Raw genomic sequence first — 8,207 nt, forward strand, 5'->3', positions numbered from 1 at the left:
GTACATACTAATCCATTTCATTCATCAAATTATCATTTTTAAAACATCAAAAATACCAAATTAATTGTAATTATTCGTTTGAACAAAATGATGTTTCCATAACATGTAATTTATATATTAGTATAAATTAAATTTTAATTGTTTTAATAGTAAGGTGTTTATTATAAATTATAAAAATTTGGTTAGAATAAAAGTTGGAGGACTCGAGACGTTTAAGCTAAAAAAACAAAACAATTTGTTGGGAAAAATGGAAGGTGCATAGTTCCTAATCTTAGAATATCTTGAGTTTCAAGTTTTGAAAAATTGTTCTAACAATGGAATTAAAAGTCGGATTTCAAATGTCATACATAGCAAAGTCATATTCAAAGAACTTAACGGATGTTCAAAAAGGTCAAATGAAACGAATCGACAAAAATAAATACTTTAATATTAAAAAAGAAAAGGTAACAAATCCATACCTTAGACGCTTAGTTTTAAGTTACATTTACGTCATCCTTGAAACCTCGTGATAATATAATGTATAGATTATTATAATATAGTATACATGATTTACATTAGGATTAGATTCTAGATTACTAAAATATGTGTGAGAGGTTTATGTGAAACATGAGTAAAGAAAAGGTTTCTATGAGTTTTCCTAAGACCCAAAACATATGAACTACATTAGCAATGGACTTTAAAAAAAAATCTTAAACTTCATATTTCTCTCTTATCCATGTTTTCTGGATTACCTGTAAACATATAAGAAAAACACAACAAAGAAATTAAGGCCATGTAACTTTCTACATACAATTGCATTATTTTTTTTACAAAAACAAGCATAATGAATACAAATTCTAAGACCTGATACAAATATATGGAACGGAAACAAATATCGGAAATAAAGGATATTTATCAAAGGAAACCGAATATAAGAATATGTACAAAAAACTTGTACTACAAAGTAACGGATACAAAGAAAAACATACCATGATGTAAACAAATAAGAATCCATAATTTAAATAAAAAATATTCATAAAAGCTTTAGTCTATTAATTGTTTAGTGCAGTTAACTCGTCACATCCTACTAAAACTAATAACATATTATTTGGAATTAATAACACATTATTATTAACACAACCACCTAAATAAAATCCCAACATATACTTTCTTAGATCGTGAACTAATTCTATTCCATCTAATTTGATAGTACTTTTCAAAATAAGAAAATATTAATTTTAAATAAAATATACTAATTTGTTTCATAAACGCATCATTTAAAATCAGTAAGGTTTTATTCTTTTAGTTTTGTATGTATAGTTTATATTAGGGTTATATTTATTCATATCAAAATTTATATTTATTATGTGTGATACAAGAAATTATAAGAAATATTAAAAAAAATCAAATTTTATAATTGTTTTGTTCTTCGAACACAACCAACCTCAGCTATAAAATATTTATTTTTAAAAAATCATTCAAGTTTATATAAATGGAAAGCACAATTTTTCCGAAGAACTCATGTAATACATGAGTCTATAACGTAGTATATAACGACCTCCAAGTGAAGCACTGTAACAAAAAAAAACACATAAAAAAGATAGGAACTTACAAGATGGCTGCACTAACAAACGTGTATGTCCTGTTCCAGACAAGCCATCTTCTTCCTCCTTAAGATACACCTCATTCTTCTTCAGTCATTTTCGATGCATGACGACCCCTGGTAACCAAAACAGAGCAGAAACAACAATTAAATATGTCCATGGTATACTGACCAAAGTTGTTACATATAAATCTTTTTTACTTATTAACTATCAATAATAGAAACAACATAATAGCACCTCATAAGACGAAACAGACAAAACACTATCACCCCAACTCATTTATGATTTTACATACATCTCAAATATATTCTTAATACTTCAGATATAAAAAAAACTCCACTATGAAGTTACAAAGTCCACCAAGTCAGTAAAGTTATTACCTTCCCTTCAACTTCAATTTTCCTTTTCCCTTGTTATTCTATCAATAGTGTAATGTCAGTAACACACTCACATTTACCTAAGTTAACTTAAACAAAAAAGCAACAAGTATCTATATAACACACCATATCACTATATCAGCCTCAATACAAGCATTTTGTTGAACCAGTATATCTTGTATCTTTTGTCTTTTCAACCTTTGCATTTCCTTTAACCTAGCCTTTTCACGATGACTAATGTCGTCGTTTGCCTGTTCACCATCCTGAAAATAACACATAAAAAAACCATTTAACTTATTTTATACACACAAACATAACAATAGCAATGTTGTTTCACCTCATTTATCCTTCAGTTACATACAAAATTACTTAAATCATCTCACCAATGTAAATAATGAAAACCTTGACAAATCCTACATTCCTACATACATATCCCTACTACCAGTGACGTAAAACTCAATTACATCAAGCATATCAAAGCATAAGTTCTACAAATCAATAAATAAAAGTTATGCATACTCAAAGCATATACAGAATACATACAACAACAGAAAATGAATGTATTTTTTAATGCTTTTGTCGCCAGATAAATCAAAACGAAACTAACATCCGTATATTAATATGTGAATCAGAATCAAAAGAGGGTTCCATTTGGTACCTTAATAATAGAACAGAGCTAACCGGAGACACAATTAGCGGTTCAGATGGTCACACGGAAGTCGGAACCGAACTATGGTGAGCGGTAGTGGTGCGGTTGCTAGTTCACCGGAACAAGATTATAAATTTTCAGATCGAAAAAAGACACCGAAACAGAATCAAACAGAAAGATACAAGCATAATTCGATACCTGAATCGTGAGTTGAAGGTTTGATTGTGGCGGCGAGAACTTGGAGTGGTTGTGTGGCGGTTGTCAAAGTCGTTGAAACACAATTACTCAATTAGATATCAACAAAAGTAAGGCTAGGCAGGATTGGTGATTAACAGAACTTAGTATGGCTAATAAAATGATTATAAGTGATCATCAACGTGGTACCTGGTTGCAGATTGGAGGATTCGAATGACGGAATTTATTGTGGTAGACGAGGTGCGGCGGTTGCTAGCTCTAACGGAAACAGAGGTACGATGGATGACTGATGAAAATGAGGGTAAAGAAAGAGCCTGAATGGGTATAAATTGGTTGATGATCGAGTAGTCATCCCCAAAATATCGGTTGATTAGTTTAAAAGAGATACAAATTTTGAATTTGAGAGTACTCGGTAAGCTTGAACAAGGAGGTTTAGGGTCAAAAGTGACTCAGTCAATCCTCAATCGGTTTTCTTTTGGTAAGATGGGTCATACCATTTTTTAGTATGGGTTGTTAGTATTATAATTTTTTATTTAAACCACAGCAAAATATATATAACTAAGAAATATTTCTTAACTTTGTCCAATAACTAAAATATAAAAATCTGTTTAGATTTTTATCTATTCAATGTATTTTATAAGTATAACTCTTATTTAAAAGTTTCTATCTTTTAAGTATCTAAAATTGTCTCTCTCTCATATATATTATAATATAGTATAGTATATATATTATTAAATTAATAATAATGATAACAACACAGAGAGTCTTGAACATGTTGAAATGTGATAGGACACATTGCTTTAATTACGTGTACACTAATGCATCATCTATTTATACATTTTAATTCACACGTCAATACTGGCCAAAACAACTATCAAAACGGTGACAAAAATGAGTAGGTCGTCACGGTACCTTTGGATTTTTAAAAACATTATAGTTTACAAGATATGGCAAGAATACGTAAAAGAATTATAACTTTGTTGTGGAAGGGGAAAAGTGTAACTAACTATCCATAAATTTGTTAAAACTCAAGGATTTAAGTGTAATAACTTTAGGGGCTAAAAAATAAGTTGTGTTTAAAAGACCAAATTACCCTCATTTTAGGGGCCTATCTATAAATAAAAAGGAGAAAAGTTCTTATTTTTTGGGTATCTTAAAATACTCCTCCCTCATGCATTATAGTATAGTAAAGATTAGCCATTACTGTAAAATGAAATTTGTTTGTATTAATCACCAACACATCATCCACTTATCACTATGTTTTTATTTTAGTCCAAAATGAAGACACGTGGCTGTGTTTTCAGCCCACCCACTTATCACTATGTTTTTATTTGTTTAAGATAAAGGTTAAATAGTAAGAATCGAAAATATCGAAGGAAAAAAAAAATACGATGCAAAAGTATTAAATAATAAGTGTAATAAATACGTGTGTGTTGCAACATTAAAGATTCTTTTGAATTATAAAGAGGGAGGAAGTCTAACTAATTACCTATAATTATGTTAAATATCAAGGATCTAAATGTAATAGATTGAGGGACTAAAAAATAATTATGGTTTAAAAGACCACTTTACCCTCATTTTAGGGGTTTATTTATAAATAAGGGGGGAAGAAGTTCTTAACTTTTGGGAATCCCTCCCTCATGCATTATAATATAGTATAGATATGCTGGTTCTAATTTTAGGTTTGCTACTATTTGGTTCATATTGATTGTTAGGTTTAGTATGTAGATCATATTATTAAGGTTTGTTTATGATTTTGTTATATTATTTTTGTAGTTTATGTTTTAATTCAAATTATGTTAAATGATGTTGGTTATAAATTACAAAATATTGCCTATATCCTATATGTGTGTCATTAAGCTTTAGTTAATTTCAGGGCATGCTTCGGTAAGCTTATTGAAACAACTTATTGACTTATTGGCTTCTTGGAAAAGTCAGGATTTTGTGACTTATTGACTTATTGGCTTTTCCCCCTCACATACACCCTCTTTGCCAAACATCATTTTAAAGCTTATGACTTTTCAAAAAGCCAATAAGTCAATAAGTTGTTTCAAAAAGCTTACCCAAACATGCCCTCAATTTATGCTTCTGCTTCAATTTGAATATTAGATTTGCTATTTAGTTCATATTGATTTATAGATGTTGTTATGTTAATTTTTGTAGTTTATGTTTTAATTCAAGTTATCTTAGATGATGCTGGTTATAAATTACAAAATACTGCATATTAAATTTTAAATGTTATTTGGTTTTATTACTAAAATTTATTTAATTTTATTTGTTGTTTATTTAAATAAATAAAATATATTTCACACGAAGAAAAAGAGTGGATAGTGGTTTGGGTCATAACCACACCCTTAGGGTGTAAGGGGCTCTCCCCTAAGAGAGGAGTCCTCTCTCTTACGCATAACCAATCCTCGTGTGCCACGTCAACTCCCCTAACACCCTAAATTGATGGCGGCACTCCCCTCTTAGCTGACTTGGTTTTTTATTAAAACACAAAAAAAAAAAAAAAATTCATTGGTCCATCTCCTCCCTCTCTCCTCCCTCTCTTCGGTGACTTCCCACCGATTTCATTCCCCCCAAATCACTCACCTAAGTGATGGCGGCGGTGTTCCCCTAAGGTGACTTGGGTCACCGAATGGGGTCACCGAAGGTGCCCCTTACACCCTTAGGATAGTGATTTTGGATGGTAAATTAGAGGGCGATGACATGACGCTGACGTGGAGGATCATGGTGGTCATGAGGGTCATGACCACACCCAATAGCCTAATAAGCATACCACATTCATCGCTTCTTAGCCTATTTCTTTCACTAAAAAAAAACATAATTTCCTAATTAACTCTCTTAACCCAGTGGCAAATACCCAACTCAACCCACCCTCTACCCGCCAGGCCCTTGTTGCAAGACCAGCAACGGTGTGCGGCTAGCGGGTAAAGGGTGCCCAAGGGCTGGGGTCTGGCGCCCCCACCCCCTTAAGTGCTTAACTAATTTTAGAATAATCATAATTCATAAGTACTTATGAATTACGATATTGATTCAAGTTTACGTTTCATACTTAATATCAGGGCGGAATCAGAGGGGGTTCAAGAGGGTCCGTTGACCCTCCGGTCACCGAAACTTTTTGAATTTTTATTTATAAATTTTGAGTTTTTGAAGAACAAACTTAGAGATGGACTCCCTAATTTGAACTAATTAATATGTAACAGCTTGCACTTTAAAAATGACAGATGTATATAAAAAAACATAATTCAAAAGGAATAAAATGACATATGTGAACATTTGATGCAACAAATTATCTTACACAAAAGTTTATGTGAAATAATGAAGTTAATACATTTACATCAAAGGTGCATCATTTTAATTATTTTATCAATTTACATAAAATTTATTGCATTTTATTATTTCAGTAACAGTCTGCGTTAACGTCCCTTGAGTTTTGATTTTCCATCCATAATGAAAAAACTTAAAGATTGAACACTAAGTTAAATTATATAACATTCAAGTTGTTACATTCTAAAGATTTCTTAAGAAACATTAGCTTAATTCTTAGTTGTAGCATGTGTAGAAAAATACATATGGTAACCTCCGTTCAAGAGATTCTGATTTCAGCTGATCCTGAGGATTCAAGTGCCTCGGCCGAGCCTTAAAAAAAGGCCCGCATGCCTTAACGAATTACAAGCGGACCATTTGATAACCATAAATTACCATACAATGTGATACATTTGGAAGCACATGCATATAGAAACATTGACGAGAATTTAATGCTCAATTTATTACTGTACACTATAAGTAGTTACTAACACATCTATATAACTAAACTGCAAGTGAAATATGGGAAACAAAATTAAAAAAAAAAACACAAAAAGAAAGTAATATAATTTAAATTCTACAAAAAGGGTAACTAATTACTCTAAATCAAATAACTAATTTACTTATTTTGAGTTGGATTCGGGCCGCTACGTGGTTTCCTCCTCAAGCTATGTTGGTAATGATCGGAATTACCAACACCATTGACCGGCTTTTGCAGCGACCTTTGATCTATGGCGACTGATTGCAAAAGCAATCTTCTTGGATGTATCTTTGTATCTTCATTGGGTAGTGTAGTAGTTTTGATGTTTTTGGTACCACAGCTACTGAGTTGGAGAAGATAAATTTGAAAAAGGAGTAAACAAGCAAAGATTGCCAACACTCTAATTTGGATCTTCTTCATGATTATTGAGGTCACTTTAAGGAATTGAAATGGATCTCAAAATGGGAAAAGGTAACAAGGGGAGATAGGTATTTAAATAGAAAGGTGGGCATCTCATGCATGTGATTCAATGTATATAAAACATAAATATCAAGTACAAATTGATTTTTTTTTCTTACAAATGATATCAAGTATTTTGGATGGCTGATCTTGATATATCAATGGTTAGTTAACAGAGGCGTCTCTGAGAATTCACATACTCTGTTCGAGCTTTAAAAAATGTGTCCTTCCGTTATGTTTTGTTATTGTTTAAAAAAAAAAAGCAAACTAGTATTAGGTTCAATAAACCTAATTCCAAGTGGGTTAAATTCTAAACCATAAAAAATGATTTATAAATGGGCCTATATTGGAAGTGGTATGTGTTTACTATTTATAAAAAACAACATATACGTATCGGATTTTTTTTAAATCGCATGCCCCTCGAAATCGCGGACCTTGTGCGGAGGTCCTCCCCGCACACCATCAAAGCCTCCCATGTTAGTCAACTAGTTTTTGCCCCGCCCGCGTTGCGGGGCAATAAGACAAATATTTCTCTCTCATAACATGTATGTCTATACAGAGGACAAAATCAGAATTATATTTTGAACAGGAGGCGAAATCATGATTTTAAACTGAGAGCAAAATCATAATTTTGAGCTAAGGGGGAAGACATAATTTTATTTTGAACTGTGGGAAAAAACGTAATTTTGAGCTGAGGGCAGAATCGTAATTTTGAGCTAGAGGAAAAAACAACATTTTATTTTTAACTGGGGGCAAAAACGTAATTTTAAACGGAGAGCGAAACCGTAATTTTAGACTGGGGAACAAAATTAAAAAAGAGTTTTTGAACCGAGGGCAAAAGCGTATTTTGAGCTAGGGCAAAATTATAATTTTATTTTGAGCTGGGGGCAAAAACGTAATTTTAAACGAAGGACGAAAGCGTAATTTTAAACTGGGAATAAAATTAAATAAAAAATGAGTTGGTCCAATAGGGAAGTGACAGTCAACTAATAATTTTGAGCTAGGGGGAAAACATAATTTTATTTTGAACTGGAGGCAAAAACGTAATTTTGAGCTGAGGGCAGAATCGTAATTTTGAGCTGGAGGGAAAAACAACATTTTATTTTGAACTTGTGGCAAAAACGTAATTTTAAACGGAGGGCGAAACCGTAATT

At 31.8% G+C, this 8,207-nt stretch overlaps 1 long non-coding RNA gene across 2 annotated transcripts; it reads right to left on the reverse strand.

Annotated features, from left to right (window-relative positions):
• Positions 1-544: 544 nt before the first annotated feature.
• On the reverse strand, positions 545-3,491 carry LOC110936559. Of its 2 annotated transcripts, XR_002590119.2 has the most exons (7): positions 2,994-3,491; positions 2,808-2,846; positions 2,619-2,717; positions 2,087-2,223; positions 1,964-2,001; positions 1,592-1,699; positions 545-731 (listed from the first exon to the last, which is right to left on the reverse strand). It is a non-coding gene; the product is annotated as an uncharacterized LOC110936559 (long non-coding RNA). The 2 variants fall into 2 exon arrangements; XR_004865821.1 differs by lacking the exon at positions 1,964-2,001.
• Positions 3,492-8,207: the final 4,716 nt, after the last annotated feature.

The sequence above is a fragment of the Helianthus annuus genome, chromosome 1 (assembly GCF_002127325.2).
Source record: "Helianthus annuus cultivar XRQ/B chromosome 1, HanXRQr2.0-SUNRISE, whole genome shotgun sequence".
NCBI lineage: Eukaryota > Viridiplantae > Streptophyta > Magnoliopsida > Asterales > Asteraceae > Helianthus > Helianthus annuus.